We start from the raw sequence: 16233 nt of genomic DNA, 5'->3' as shown, positions 1-16233 counted from the left end.
GTGTGTGTATGAGTAGATATTTGTGTGCTATTTGTCCACTCTTTCTTCTCTAACCTCCCCCCTTCTTTCACTTAATCTCCCTCTCTTTTACTTACTTTTAACAACATGTATCAATCATATTTATAAGCCGCATCAGGCTGAAGTAAGTCAAGGCTAGAGATGTTCATTTCAGTGGTGTTTAACATGGTGATTGAATCTGTCTGTCTTCTCCTGCTGCGAGACAAATGTCTGCAGCATTCCTGCCAGTCAGCTGGTGCGCCTAGCTGTATGCACTGAAGTATGTGTGTGTGTGTGTGTGTGTATGTTTGCGTGATGCGCTGCACATGTGTGCCAAGCATGGATGGAAGCAAGCTGATTGATGTTTTGCTGTGTTCTGACTGACTGTTGGCAGTATGAGACTTGACTCATGAATTAAACATAAGAACAATAAAGAAATCTACTTTAGAGCTCTTTAATGACCCAACCAAGGATTCATTACTACATACAGTTGAAATTGAGATAAATAAGAGGTTTGAAAATGGTTGTAATCAATGCTCTCATCCATCTCGGGTTTACCAATCAGACTTGATGTTCGCGAAGCAGAGTCCCAACTCTTGGAAGGCGAAATCTGAATGGTTCAGTCATGGCCCAAATTTTCCCAACCGCTCATCTCTGAAGGAAGTAGAGCTGCAACTAATGATTGTTTTCATTAACGTCGGTGAATTTCTTGTTTATTTGATTAGTCGTTTGGTCAATAAAATGTCAGTAAAAGGTGAAAAATGTCGATCGCTGTTTCCCAAAGCCCAAGACACAACCTAAAATGTCTTGTTTTGCTGCAACCGACAGTCCACAGCACAAAGATATTCAGTATACTATCATAGAAGGCTCAAGAAAACAGAAAATTTTCACATTTAAGAAGCTGGAACAAGAGAATTTCCACATTTTTCTACATCGTTGTCAATGACTGATGGTTCTCATCTGTCTCGGATTTACCAATCAGACCTGTTGGAACTCCTGAAAGGCAAAATCTGAATGGTTCAGCCAAATTTTCCCCTCAAACCACTCATCTCTGGAGGAAGTACATTTGTGTTTGTACCTTATCAAACATGTAACTTACAGTATGATAGTGAGGTTAAGGCATCATTGGCTTCTTGGAGGGAAGAAATAACACATTTTCTACATATATTACTCATTCCTCAGTCTCAAATTCTCTCCATCTCTGTCTCCATCCGCTGAGGAAGACTGATATGAGTTTGAGAACTTGTAAGCTTTGTTGTAGTGGTGAATGGTTTCAGCTATCTTTGGTTAAATCCAGCCTTTTTTTTTTTAGACAGCGTGTTTCCTTCCTGATGATCAGGAGTCAGTTTTTGCTCTTTAGGTTTTGAGGTGCTGCTTCCTGTGTCTCGAGAAGAATTCGCACCAAAATGCCACATCAAAGATGATGGTATTCTCTCTAACAACTGATCTCTCTGCAGAGCTCGGCACAGAGAATCTTTGATATTTAACATGTGAGGACGGGACTGGCTTCTCTGTTTTTTAGAAAAAAGGTTGTGCTTTCACAAAAAAATACTCACCTTTTGCACCTTTTTTTTTTTTTAAACGGAGCTCACACCAGTAATTTCATCATTCTCTTTCTAAATGGCTCAAAACATTTTAATCGCCACAGCTCTTGTGTGAGTGTGTGTGTGTGTGTGTGTGACAAACGCTGCATTCGCATGTGTGTGTGTGTGTGTTTGGGTGACATTTAAAGACGTGCTCTCCTGTGAAATGGCCGGGGGAGAAGGGGGCGGTGGGAAAGGAACCAGCTGAATGCCAGTATCAAATTACTGGGCGTTCGTCAGCTGGCACACTTCGAGCCACGGAGCTGGCCGAGGCTTTGTAGAAGACTGGCGGAAATGAGAATTTATTACAAGCTAATTAAGCTTTTTTTGATAGCATCAGTCTAGACCGCGAGCCCTTTATTTGACAGTATGAGAGATGAGAGGGGGGGGGGTGAAGGAATTCAATCTTGCTCTAAATTAGTCAACATTGCTATCATAACTTGATATCTGCCAGGCTTAACCCGTGCCAAGCTTTGACTGGATGTTAGTCAAATATGCTGTGATCGTTTCCGACGAGCTGATGCAGATCTGTACGCTTTCCGTGTGTTTTTGCGCGGCGAAAGAGACAGAGGCAGAAAGATGGGGGAATAAAATACGGCCCCTTTGCACAAAAGAATAATAATTGCAGTTCAGTGAGGGTGACATTGAGGTGTGGGATGTTATTTGCTTCCTCTGTCAGAGCCGGACAGTCTCAGCGGGCCGTAAGGGAAGCCTTACAAATGACTATGTGACACGTGGGGGTGATGGAATGCTTTTCCAAGGCCTGAGACAGCAGTACAGTACCTCTCATGGTACCCGCTGTCTGAATCAGGGCTCTGATTATTATCTGCACGAGCGCAACAAAGATGATGCTGTTTTCTCTTGGGGGGGGGGGGGGGGGGGGGAGAAAAAAAAAAGATGTGTTCTTGTCTCCTGCTTCTCTCTTCCCAGACATTGGAAAGTGATCCGGCGACGTCACGAGCCTGTTTGCTTGACATTTTCTTTGCCTGCCTGGTTGTACAGAGGGGCTTCTGTTCTTGGAGTTTGCGAACCACCCAAATATTTACATGCGGAATCACAACTGCACAGCATGGGAAGGAAAACATCCAAGACCTGCCCCCCCCTACCTCCCTCTGATGAGCGAGGAGTTGAGTGCAAAATAGCGGCTTTATTGGCCTCTGTAATCATCCCGAAGCTTCTTAGCCCCTCTCCTTCTCTGGCTCCGCAGTTCGTGTGTTTGGCAGGACATCAGACTTTTGAACCCCTGTGCCTTTGCCGCCTAATGATGAGCAGGGTTGGCTTTGGTTGTGCCGAGGCGTCCGGTGCCAGCTCCTAGTGTGAGTTAGATTGGCCAGTCAGAGACTGGAAGCCTGGCACAGATGTCCCCTTTCAGGAGGACTGAGATCTCACTCACTCACATGGCGAACAGGAATACAGGAATTTACTGTAAACACACTTGAACTCACTTTTTAAATTTCTTTTTGCACGCTGTTTTTCTTTTCTCCATCAAGCTCATGAGGAGTGAAAGGGCAGCGGAAGCCTTGTTTAGTGCTTTTTTTTTTTTAAAGCTCCCAGCAGCTTTGTGTTTCCTTATTGTTTGCACAGTACAAAGTCTTGAATCTACTTTTAGTGATTTGTGTTGTTCTGCACTCTTTCTCTCTCTTTCACACACTCGCACACACACTCACAATGTGAGCGGAGGCATGGCACGGCAAAAGAAAGGACAGGAAAGACAGAGGAATCTTTTTCTCTCTCTCTCTCTCTCTCTCTCTCTCTCCTCTGTTTCTTCTAGACCACTGGAGGGTTTGTTCGGCCCGCCACTTGTAATTCCACTCAGAGACAAATGCCTCCATCCTGCGTCTGAGGGGCTTCCTACACACACACACACACACACACACACGCACACACACAGATCCTGCCCAACAGTGCAGGTTGGCTCCCACTACTTCAGAGTTTCTCTTCTCGTATAACAACCCTTCTTTTTCTTCGACTTTTATTTCATTAGCTTTCCTCCACTTTCTTTCTCGCACCTTTTGTCACCTCTTTTCTTTTTTTCTCTATCTATTCCCTTATCTCTCTCTCTCTCTCTCTCCCTCATACACGCCTTGCCTCCCTCCTGCTCCCATCCATTAACATCTCTTATTGTGTTTCTGTTTTATTTCCCTGCTCTATTTCATCCGTCTTTCACTGCCTTCCTTTCCTCTTTTTAACAGCTTTTTATTTCCTCTCCTTTGTCCTTTCCTCCCTCTGCCCTTTCCTCTCTTTCTCCCAACCTTCTCTTCTGGCACACATATCTGCAAACACACACACACACACACACACACACTCCTCCCTCTGTCTTTCATTAGCCGTGTGTGCATGGCTGTCACTGAGCACACAGGGAGAATGGTAAACAGCTCATTTTTCCCCCCTTTAATTACGACACCCAATTTGTTTCATGGACAACATGCTGTCGGCTGCTCCTTCATACACCACTCAAACTGTCATTTACATGCTCACACACATGTATTTGTTTCTCTCTCTCTGTCTGTCTGTGTGTATGTGTGTGTGTGATATTCATGTGAGCTTTAGATCCTTCGTGGGAAGTTTAGATGCTGGTTTTGTTCTAGGAATTTAGTTCAGTGTTCATATTAGAGGCTGGATTAGTTTTAGATGAATACAAAGCTAGCCATTAAGGGTGTTAGAGAACAGACCATACTCATCTATTTGTCAGCACATGTTTAGTTTATGAGATGCTTCATTTTTGAAAATGTGATTGGTTCCTCAAAAGTGAGAGAATTCTGTACTTGTAGCGCTTCTAAATCAAAATACTATCTTTAATCTTTAAAAGTTAGACATGATAAACGTAATAAAAGTGTAAAGAATTTAAAGGACGGATTCACAATTTTTCAAATCTGTCTTAAAACAATAGTCAAGTGCACAAATGAACACCGATATGTGTTTTCTTGCTGTAATCATGTATTCAATCATGTATCAAAAATGTATTTAAAAGTTTATCTGAAGCTAATATGAAGCTTCAGTTGTCCAAATGAGTCAAATCAAGTAGATATCTTTCAAGGTTTCAGTCTTTTTAGTGCCAAAGTCCCTCTTTTTGTTGCTATACTTCCACTGCAGCTCATCAGGGAAACAATAAGAGGGAATTTGATGCAAAAAAGACTGTAAATGTGGCAGATATCCATTGCTGAAGCCTCATATGAGCTCCAGATAAACTTTGCACAAATGCATTTTTGCACAAAATGACTGTGTAGACACACTAGCCCCCATCACTTACATTGAAAGCACATTTTAAGAGGGTCTTGTAATAGCCAGTATGAACAGGAGGAATGATTACAGTGAGGAAAACCTCTTTCACTGTTCATTGGGAGCCTGACTGTTATTTTAAGACCTACATGAAAAATTGTGAACCTGTCCTTTAAATCTGCTTTAACTGTTCTTTTGGCCTTGGGAGCAGCACAGAAAGCCATAACAGGCAAGTTTTGGCTAACATGTTAGCAAACAGAACCTTTTTTCTTTCATAACCAGAAGACACCAAGCAAAATAAGTATCTAGCTGGAGTCATGTTTCTTCACTTGATGAATGTAAGTTCAATATTCACTCTCTGCAGTGGTGTGCAGTGGGTTTATCAGAGCATTTTTGATGGAAAGAGCTGCCTGTTGTTGGTATAGTGACCTGAAACAGTAAAGTTGTGAGCCGTGAAACTAAAACAATGAGCTCAAAGAAGCTAACTGTTAAATGCTCCATAAAGCTGAAGGGCGTAAGGTTTACGTCAGGGCAACTGTTATGGTTTTAGTTGAGGCTTATAGGGAATCAGTGCATTATCCTCATTGTAAGACAAATGATGTATCTGTGCATTTGCATCCACCTGCCTGTGTACAAGTGTTGGCTTTGAATTTAAATTTGCAGCGCTGTACTCAGGCACAAGGCCAACACAGGAAGTGGGACAGCTCTCCGCTCCATTTGATTGGCAGCACTTCTTTGGCAAAACAGGATCAAGTGCCATCGACTACGTCTTTCACAACAAGTATGGGCCTTTTTCTTTTTAGTTCCTTTTGCCTTCTTTCACTTGCTTCCCATTGCTTTCTGTTCTGACTCTCAGCCGCAGCACAATAGAGGTCCATTAGAATCACAATAGAATTTCTCCCCCCCTACCCCGTAACCTTGACAAAGCTGGTTGTTTTAATGAAAGTCTATGAAAGGAGAAATGATCACTGGGCTCTAATCCCTCATCTGTGCGCGCGTCGATCCGGCAATTCAGCCATGACCTGTGGATTTGTGTCTTTATTTCCGTCGCAATCTCTCTTCTCTCTCTCTCTCTCTGTGATGTCATGACCCGCACGCCAACTCGTCTGTCTGGCAATCGCATCTTACGGTTATTAAAAACCCAGTTATTTTAGATGTTTTTCAGTTTTCTGTCTGTGTGTGTGTGTGTACGTGTGTGTGTGTGTGTAGTCAAGCCCGCCTGGCGTATTGTGTGTGAGTTAATCCCTGTTAAGATATTCACGGCAGCTAATCTGTTTAATTACACTACAAATTAAGGATATTTACTGTTCCAAGACTTTTATGCGACACCCGCCTTAATCAGGGCCTTAATCTGTCTGGCACTGTGCGAGTGTGTGTTACTCTGTGTGTGGATAAGCATATGTGTGCGTGTGTTTGATTGATACTCTGTATGCTAAGGCATGTGTGCCTTTGTGTCTATCAGGCTATTTCTGCCAGAGTCTGTCTGTATTTCCCTCTCTGCTTTTATTCTTCTCTGAATATTTTCCACAATAAAATAAAAAAAAAAAGAAAAGAAAACAAGACATTGTATTTTTTCCCAGTTATCGTTGTTGGCAGAGAAAGGCAACATTTACATGGATTAAAATGTAATATCAGTGAGACATTTAAAGGACACAAACTCAGATCCACAGGAGCATCGCTCTACTTGACTAGAGTCATGTACAACTGATTCTACAAGATTAAAACTGGTGTTCAAATCATGGAAACATGCTGTGTTCTCTGTCAAGGGCAAAATAAGGAAAGTAGCCAGTGTGTGTTTGCATAAATCCGTTGTGCAGGGTCTACATTTATCTGTTCCTTTTTGTGTGTTTATTGCAGCCCCAAATGACTGCATCTGAAATGGCTTATTCAAGAAAATGCACCACTATTTTTGTGTTATTTTGTGATAAATAGTGATATAAAAAAAAACTGCAAGTCAGCTGTAAAAGAGACTTTTAAATGACTTTCCATGAATCAAATAGTTAGTTTTGGAAATAAAAACAGAAGTTGTTAACTTTTGATAAAAAACTGGTGAATGCAAGGAACTTTTTAGGAGTGATTAAGCACATCCTGGGGGTAAGTGTTGCCTGAGAAGACAAGCTCAGGAGAAACAAAGTATTCAGCAGTTTGAAGCAACGGGAAGCGGGTAGTTTCAGCTCTGAAAAGTCAATGCGAAATGACCATCAGGAGGCAACTCCACCGGCTCCAAAAAGAAGTCCGTTTGTATGGAAGTCTATTAGAAAATTAATTGATTTATTAACTCAGTAAACACTTTTCTAATGAGTTTATGGTCTCAATCACTTGTTTCAAGTCTTCTTCAATACAGCATGATGTTCATTTTGTAAATTATGCCCATTTAATTTAAATCTGTTGATAAAGCAGGGTCGGTCGCCTAAAAAAAGTCTTGTTCAACATTTGACTGTACTAAAAGACCCTCTAAGGAGTCGGATGTTCAGTTCTTCCCGGTAAGGTCATTTTGTTTTAATGGTTTTAAGCCTGTTTTTGACTAGCAAAAATTAGCATTAGCATTAGCATTATCGGAGTCGACCACAGACTGTAAATGCACCATGCTAACCAAGCTAGTAGCTGGTTAGCATGGACTCAGGACGTGAGTCCACTAACCACTGGGTGACGTCACGGTGGCTCCATCCATTATTTTATACAGTCGAAGGTTGGAAGTTTGTTTATGGAGTATTGAAGCTTGATTTTGATATTGGTTTGTAAAAGTGAACTAGAGTGACTGCTAAAATTGGCAAACTTTCTGCCAGTGTGACCAATCCTGCGGAAAAATGGTGGCGATTAAAAAACAGAAAAGTACAAATTCTGTGTAAATAGGTTGAAATTGTGTTAATTCCACATTTGTGTACTTTCAAGTCAGTATGAATACAAGTATTTGTATTTTTATGGATCTGTTTGCAAGTCTTTATGCCAATGTGTGTTTTGGAAGTTGTTATTTTGTGTGAAGTTGTATGTGTTTTCTAAGTTGTTATAAAAATATGCAAAATTTTGTGCATGGGATTTCCCATTACCTGTTATTCCCGTTTGCATGAGTTTGTACGGTTTTTGCAAATGCACAGTGTGTACAGTACGTTTGCATGCACATGGGGCACATTGTCCTTTTTAAATGGGCCCCTCCTGCGATGGTGACCTGTAATAAATGAGTGGGTTCGAGAAAGTGGCAGCCGTGACAGCTGACTGGGGAGGGAGGGAGTAGAGAAAGAGGGAGAGAGGAAACGTGGAGGTGTGTGTGTGTGCTGGGGGGGGAGTGTGTGTTGGGGAGCAGGGGAAGACAAAGCGAGACAAAGCAGAGGTAAAAGAGATGGGAAGTCTCTAAGGAGAGATAAGGAGGGAGGATGAGGGGAAGACAATGGAGAGAGGAGGGCGATAGTGAGGGATTGTGAGTTGAACAATACCTTGACCAGAAGTAGAGACTCTTTCTCTGCTGCTTCTTGTTCTTCTTATCCTCATCACTCCCTCCTCCTCTTTTCTTTATTTCTTTTTTTCTGTCTCACTGAAGTCACCTTGCAGTCCAGCAGAAATATGGCCGGCTGGTTTAAAGGTACATAAAACTCGCAGAGGCGAAAGCCTTCGCCAGGCTTTGCTGTAGTTGTGTGTGTGTGTGTGTGTGTGTGTGTGTGAAGGTGAGTCACCTTCAGCGCCAAGAAAGATGAGAGAGGGAGCTGGAAAGAGTGCACTTATAAGAATCTGTTTGTGCATTTCTATGGTTTTGTGCATCGGTTCATTAATTTGTCTGTAGCTGAAAGGCAAAAAAACACACACACACACACACCTGAGTGGTCCCCTGCGCCGTACCTTAACCAGTTGCTCCGCGGCAAAAACGCTATCGCTCTTGGCAAGGTGAGAGCGAGCTGATTGTGGGTCATTTGCAAGATGGGAGACGGTACGACAGGGGGAGAAAGCAAGAGAGGTGGTCTAATTTCAGCTGAGAAAGGAAGAGATGAAGTGTGTGTGTGTGTGGTTACAGTATGTGTGTGTGTGTGTGTGTGGCCAGCAGAGGTTAAGGTGGAGTGAGAGAGACAGTGTGTTGTCTCTGAGGAGTACAGCTATCACCGCTGCTGAACGCTCCAATTAATCAACCCGGGCCACACAGGCACTCACTGTGTGTGTGTATGTGTGTGTGTGTGCGCCAAGGTTTGCAGTTGTGTTATTGTCAAATATCTATTGTGTAATCGTCAAGTGTTACCACCCCTCCCTTTCTGCCTGCAGTGTTTCAACTGGCCTCTTCCTGCAGGAGCTTGCAGTCAGGGAGGGTCGTAGGCCTCCCCCACATAGCCTAACCACCGGTCTAGTATCACCGTCTCTCTCCCTCCTCAGCTCCACATCTCCAGGTTTTGGGTTTGGTTTGACATTTTTGCTACCTTCAACAGTAATATATGCATGAAAAAAACCAGCTTCTAAGGCTCACAGAGTACTATGACATTGAAATTTCAGTTAAAAGAGAGCGTGAAAACTTGCCTTAAGAATACTTTGTTTGAGGCTGGAGTTTTGAGCAACAAAAGGAGGTTGTTGCAGTTGCAACTAATGCAGCAATTAGTTAGAGAAGCTGAAGTATGACAAGGAGGTAGAACTTGAAACTATAAAACATAAAATGAAGTGTGTTAGAGCTGATTAAAAGAGGCGTCCAGAGCTGATTGTCATAAGGCCACAAAGGGCAAGAACAGTCTGTTTGGTCTGGTTAATAATCTTTACTTGCTTCCCAAATTCAGTCAATCTGATCTACTTTCTTTTCTCTGTTTGAGTGAATTGCAGATGCTTGAGACTGGCCAGATTCAGACAGAACTATGTTGTTGCATTGTGTTCTAACTGGTAAGACACAAGAGGCCAATTCAGCTTAGAGTGTAGCAGAGAATGAAGTTTATGAAGCTAGAAAGTCGGCAGTATTGAAAGTGTATGAACTAGTGCCGGAGGCATACCGCCAGCGTTTTCGATCCATGAAAAAGCTCAAAAATCAGTCCTACATTGAATCTGCCCGTGATTTGATTTCCCAGTTTAACTGCTGGTGCACAGCATCTAAAGTTGACACAATTGAGGAGGACCTTTGTAACCTGGTTATCCCAGAACAACTCAAAAACAATGTGCCAGAGTGGGTCGCTACACTCGTTAATGAGCACAAAGTAAAAACTCCCAGTGAGGCTGCAGTAAAGAATCCATCAAAGAAATTTTTTTTGACATGAATGGAGAGATTCGCTGTTAAAATGACACTTACTCTAGGCAAAGGCAAGTCAAAAACAGTAAGTAAGGCAGCTCCTTAGAAGTCTGGTTATGGTGGCCACTTTCTAACCGATAAGTCGCTCTCACTGTTGCTGTCCTCGGATTCCTGCCCCTAAAGTGAGATGTTACTCTCTTCATCAAAACATGTCATACCTGTCAGCTCACTGGCAAGCCTAATCAGGTTGTTAAACCTGAACTTAAACCATGTGGGTCCCCCTGCCCCCCCCCCCCCCGGTCCAAATCCAGACACACGTATCTGTTGACTGTAATGTGTCAGGTTACAAGGTATCCTGCTGCTTATCCGTGTGGCACTATTATGGCCAAGGCAGCGGTCCGAGCATTGACTGAGTTCATTTCAATATTCAGTATCCCTAAAGTCTGACCAAAGTTCCAACTTCACATCCCATCTGGTTGCTCAGGTGCTAAAACAGCTGCGTGTAAAACAACAAATCGACAGCATACCATGCATGAAATCACTGTACAGAGCTGTCAGTTGACTGGGAGGATGGGTTGCCCTGGTTACTGTTAGCAGCTGGTTAAGTTGTCCAAGAAAAGTATTGGATTCAGGCTGAATCTAGACAGAAGTGTGTCAAGATCTGTGTTTTGCATCAGTGGGAAGTATCATCACACACATACACACAGCCTTGTTTTCTCTTGTCTCCATGGATAATGCTAATGGGGTCACATGTGTAGGTTGTACCTTAGAAAATGAGAACATGGATACTGAATGTGTTATTGCATGTAGTTGACCTAAAAATTATGCTTATATACAACTTATGTGTACAATCCAGTTGGCAATACATTTCCTATATAACGTATATTGTTAAAATTTAGTTTGAAACGTACATTCTGACTCTTCTAAACAATTGTATTCTCCAAAATTAGGCAGGAAAACGAGTGCTATATAAATGTATGTTGTAGGAGGCGATGTTGTTATGTTAGGGCTTGAATAGTGAAGTTAATCAGTTGTTTTGGGGAGTTTTTCCTTGTCGCTGTTGCCAAGCGCTAGCTCATGGGGGAATGTTGGGACTCTGTAAATTAAAGAGCACAGTCTAGACCTGCTCAGTGTTAAAAAGTACCCCTGCGATAACTTCTGTTATGATGTGGCGCCATATAAATAACGTTGAGTTGAATTAAGTTCCTTGAGTCTAAGTTGAAGTCTTCAAATTCCTTGTTTTGTCCAACCAGCAGTCCAAAAACCAAAAATAATATAAAATGGGAAAAAAAGAAAGTTTGTCATATTTGCTCTATAAATGACTTCAACGACTAATCGGTTATCAATATTGTCATCAGCTGACTCTCCTGACAATCAGCTAATGGACTGATCGCTGCATTTACGGCCCTCGATCACTCATTTTAGTACACGATGATGAACCGTCAGTTAAGCAAAACTAATGATAAAACTGACGTCAGGAGAACGTGATTCACACAAAAACCAAACTGATACTGAAATATTTGAAAAGTCTCGATGTTGCTATCTTCCAAGTTCATTCCAAGTCCATTAAATTCCTGAATGGCTGCATGTATTCATCTGTTTTCCTGTAGATAAGCGCTGTGAGAGAAAAAAAAAAAAAAAAAATCCTGAGAGAAGAAGAAGAAGAAGAGACGGAGCGAGTACGAAAAGACAGACAGAGACATTTAGACAGGCAGAGATAACCACAGGACCAGATAGAGTAGAAACGCACGTGGTTTCAACCGTCCGGCTCACAGACTACGCTTATTACCGTCACGCTGCTGCCCTCTGAGAGCCCGTGTTCCGCTTGAAAATGAAATTCTCAAAAGGCTTTCACTCCCTTGAAATCATGTTTCAACCGTGGGGGCAGCGGGGCATACAAACAGGTTCACTCAGAAAACTCATTGTTGTGGTCTGACATAGCTTTTTATGCCGGATTATAGACTGCTTTCAGAGGGTTTTTTTTTTTCCAGTCGAAGAAACACTTTGTATAAAATAAAAATGAGATCCTGCCCATCAGTCAGTATTTGTAAAACACAGTGTCTTTCTGTGGATTTGCAGACTTCTCATAGCTTCTTATAACTAAGATCTCAGTCATTTTTAATCAGATTTTGACAAAAAGTTGGAGAAACGATGCATCTCGTCTTCTTTCATTGGTCGATTTTAATACACTTATGATACCAAGAGGGCGGGAAGAACAAAAAACTTAACAAATAAAAAAACAAACGTGATATTTTGTAGTGTTTTCAGATGATTTACTGGTCATCAGGATTCCCAGAGCGTCAACACCGGCAAGCGATTTCTATCGCAGCTACCTGACTCAAGCTAAATGTCACGGTTTGACTGAGCTAGCAGGCAGAGTTGGTACAAAACATTTATATTTTCTTTCGAGTGAAGATAAGACGGTGAGAGAGAGTCGTTGAAGTGCCAGACAGAAGACAGAGAATAGGCACACACACACACACACTTTATGTACAGACACACAGGCTAAGCACATACACTGACATGAAGAAGTTAAAGGGGAAAGATGTGCAGTTTGTCCTACACAGGAACATATTAGAAACACGGACACTCGCACAAGGAGTCATATTTCATTTCCCTCCATATAGAGAGTTTTCATTTCCTCTCAGGGGGGACGTGATATCTACCTGCAAGACATGTGACACGGGCAAACATACAGTATGCACACGCACACACGGAGGTAGAAGTAGAGATAGAGAAAGGACCGTAGAGAGGGAGACAAACAGAGATAACGAGACAAAGAGATCTCGACAACAGGAAAGCGAGCGTGACGTGTGTTCTTCCAGAGTGAATTATCAGGAAAAAGAAAGTAGAATTTAAAAAAAAAAAAAAAAAAAAAGTCAGAGGTGAGAGGAAGGGAAACAGTTGCAGCCCTGTGGGCTACACAGAGACAAAGAGGAGAAAGATGCTATTTGCCTTTCTCTTCTTCTCCCACCATCTGCCCCTCCGATTCTCTCATTTACTTAATTAGAGCGCTGCGTCTCAAGGCCGCTGCTCCCAAATGGCATCAGCTGTGCGTTTGTGTGTGACTAGAGCATATTAGCATGTGTGCACATACCTCAGGCGTGCTTGTGAATGTGTGTGTGTATGTGTGCAGGTGTGTGAGTGCTCACGGCATGCTTGTATATGTAGTGCATATTGTGTTTGGAGGGCTAACCTAAGGCGGGTTTTGTTCAGAACGGAAGGAGCAGGTGATTGTAGCACACGCTACCACAAACAAAATCTGGTAACGCAGAGAAGAAATGAGCGGTGACCTGTATTTTCGGTTCAAACGCACGCCATCACAGCTTTTCCAAAGTCTCTGACTCTTGTAATAGACTTAAAGCTCTCCGAAACTTTTGTTATTATCCTGAGCTGCTCTGCTCTCCACTCACAGCTGATTTAAAGAAACCATTATTTCTACTCCTGAACATGCTTGTATTGACTTTATCTCAGCCTCGCTACTCTTTATCTTGCTGATCATTTTGAAAGCAGGTGGAAAAGAAAGAAAAGGTATGTTTTCTTAATTGGTAAAGACACACCATAGCCAAAAGTATGTGGACACTTCAGTCCAAATATATACAGTATATTTGTGTACTTTTGGTCTGTGGTATGCAAGTTCAGGCTGCATGCACAGTTGGCCAGTAGTTGTCCATCTACATTTTGTACTTCAGCATATCTCTTATAGATTGTGTTAAGTATTTCCTGATTACCGAATTATCAGATAATCGTTTTGGGTCATTTAAAAAAACAAAAAAAAAAGCCCAAATTCTCTTAAACCAGCTTCTTAAATGCGAATATATTCTAGTTTCTTTAGTTTTCAATGACAGTAAACTGAATATCTTTGGGTTGCGGGCTGTTGGTCGGGATAAAAAAAGACATTTCAGGTTTCATCTGACAAAACGACTCACTTATTAATCGGTAAAGTAACCAAGAGATTGATCGATAAGGAAAGCAATTGGCTGCTGCAGCCCTACATCCTGTGAGGGGGTTTTTGTTCTGGCTGAGCATTTATCCAAGGGAACTTTGAACAGAGAAAGTCAGTGCAAATTTAATTTGGTGTGTGACTAAAGTTTTAGGAGCAAGAAATAATGAAAATGTCAGTATCATTTTAAAAAGATTTTCTGCCTGTTAAGACAATACGAGTAGGGTGTTGTTGTTTTTTTAGCTTTTAAAATTGTATTTGCTCAACATTGGTAAGTAATTTGTAGTTAAATTGTCGTAATAGTATGATATTCAGTATATTCAACAACATTTCCACTGACAATGGGCAGAAAAGCCTTGAAAACATCCTCATTTCAACCTGCCATAATGAATTTCCATGAGACAGCCTTGCAGTTCTTTAAACCCGCTACACAGGTGACCCTCTCCACCTGCTAACCTGCCTTTAAGCAAAGACTTAATGAATAAAAATATAGACAGTTAAACGAATATAGACTGAAAAGTACAATGAAAGTAAACCCGCATTGCAGGTTTTTAAAGACTTTTTTTTTTTTTTTTACAGCTGTCTGTAGGGAAGAACACCCATCATGTCTGTAGTAGAGGACACTGACTGGTTGATATCTGATATTTAATAAAAGGCCAATGCCTGCTAGATTAAATGGCAAACCAATATATCAAACCCTTCATTGTATGACTGTGAGACTATTTTATATAACTGCATGTGCACTTTTTCCAGTGTAAAAACTCATTCGATATAATATTTGATATAGTAATCAACCATAAAGGCTCATGAGCTTTATGGTAATCATGTAAACGAGCCAACCGTGTGTGACCAATCACAACGCACGGCTACAGTTGCTGATTGTGTACTGATTGTTGGTGGGTGTCCTTCTTGAACCGACAATAAAGATGGAGGAGATCGGCATGGCGGGTAGTTAAACGGTCATCTCGGCTACATTCGAGTGATTTCTGGAGTGTCGCGCCGGAAACAGACATAATCAATTGTTGTCTTTGAGTGTTGCCGCCATGTTTGGGGATCGTAATCAAGCGTTGGTACTTGTTTAGGCTGAAGGGTCGCAGTAGGATGGGCGAGACTGTAAGCTGTCACTCACTCTTTTCCCTGAACGGTGATCCTGTTCTCAGAAGGATATCAACCACCGCCTCATCTCTCCGTCTCGGAAGTTTTTGGCTGGCATGAGACAGACAGCGAGGGGGGGGGGGAACTGACATGGCAGGTTTGAAACTGTGCTGTGTTGCTGTTTCGGAGCACAGTTCCCTCCAGGCTGAATGCTCTTTGTTGTGTGACATCAAACATATAAGAAACTACATCCAGCGCTCCCTCGTTCCCCTCGAGAACAAGTTCAACTCGGCAGCTCCTTCATGCCACCGGATACCACATAAACCCTCATTGAAGGCAAATGAAATGGAGGGGGGGGGGGGAGGAAACAAGTTAAAGGCAACTCTACTAGGGAAACATTATGAGTGTGTTCAATTTCCACCACACATCCCGAACCATTAAACAATCGAACAGGAACTTAATGAAGGCCTTTTATTACCTCGGAGAGCCTCCTCGGTTTGTTTTCGTCCACATTTTCCCACTTATTTATACTCCTGCAAAAGAAGCACCTTCCTCAGTGCGAAAACTCAGCTCACGTCAGACTTTTCTATTCGGAGCAAGGCGCTACGGTCATCCGAGTAAATCTAGTTAAAAGGGAGGAGAGAGGGAAATGCTAACGAAGCTTTGTAAAGAAGAGATGGTGTTGCAAGGACCCGGTTTTATCCGTGGGAGGGCCGCGGTAATCGGCTATCTCAGGGAGGGAGGCGGCAGGGGGTCCCTAGTTATCAAGACAGCTGCGGAGATTCACAGAGAACCTGCGACAATGTGGAAAGAAAGCAGCAGGATTGTGTGTGTGTGTGTGTGTGAGAAGACAGACTTTAAACCTGTGCCACCGAAGTGAGATAACCTCCATTTATAAACTTCTCTACTTTCTACTTGTTTAAATGTGATTGCTGCTTTGGGAGCAGAAATGAAGCAATTAATTATTTTTGACATAAAAGTGTTTGCTTGCAGATTTTTTTTGTTCGTAGATGAAGTTAATTTTTTAGTTTTTGTCAAATTGGAGAGAGCATTTTAAGAGCTTTCACTGGAGTGTGTAAATGGGAAGAAACTTTGTGCACTTAGTTTTCTTCTCAGAGCGACTGCCGGTGCTTCGACTCGACGGTGCATATGTGGAAGTAAAAGAGGCTCTTTTTTTTTTTATTATTTTTTAGAAGAAACGGCTGATTTAT

General features: G+C 42.0%; 1 protein-coding gene across 4 annotated transcripts in view; it reads left to right on the top strand.

Moving 5' to 3' along the window:
• LOC122976701 (receptor tyrosine-protein kinase erbB-4-like) overlaps positions 1–16233 on the top strand; it is a 270744-nt gene that overhangs the window by 2208 nt on the left and 252303 nt on the right. The window lies entirely within an intron of this gene.

This window comes from Thunnus albacares, chromosome 24, assembly GCF_914725855.1.
Source record: "Thunnus albacares chromosome 24, fThuAlb1.1, whole genome shotgun sequence".
In the NCBI taxonomy this organism is placed as follows: Eukaryota; Metazoa; Chordata; class Actinopteri; order Scombriformes; family Scombridae; genus Thunnus; species Thunnus albacares.
The sequence above is the reverse complement of the archived record's forward strand: the minus strand, read 5'-3'. Positions and strand labels throughout refer to the sequence as shown.